The following is a 242-nucleotide window of genomic DNA, read 5'->3' as shown; positions in this document are numbered from 1 at the left end:
TGGGTGAGGGGTGTGGTGTTGTGAGGGGGTGGGGGAGTGGGTGTAGGCCTGGTTGGGTGTTGTGTTGTGGCTCAGCCCCGGCCCACACTCTGGGTCTGGGGGAGTTGGAGACTGGTGTCAGCCCATTACCCTGGGGAAGGAGCAGGGCTGTAACCTTTCCCCTCACTCACTCCCCTCCCCCCTCCCTCCCTCCCTCCCTCACCCCCCTCCCTCACCCCCTCACCCCCCTCCCTCCCTCCCTC

Source organism: Chiloscyllium punctatum, chromosome 34 (assembly GCF_047496795.1).
Source record: "Chiloscyllium punctatum isolate Juve2018m chromosome 34, sChiPun1.3, whole genome shotgun sequence".
Classification (NCBI taxonomy): Eukaryota; Metazoa; Chordata; class Chondrichthyes; order Orectolobiformes; family Hemiscylliidae; genus Chiloscyllium; species Chiloscyllium punctatum.
Note: the sequence above shows the minus strand (reverse complement) of the source record.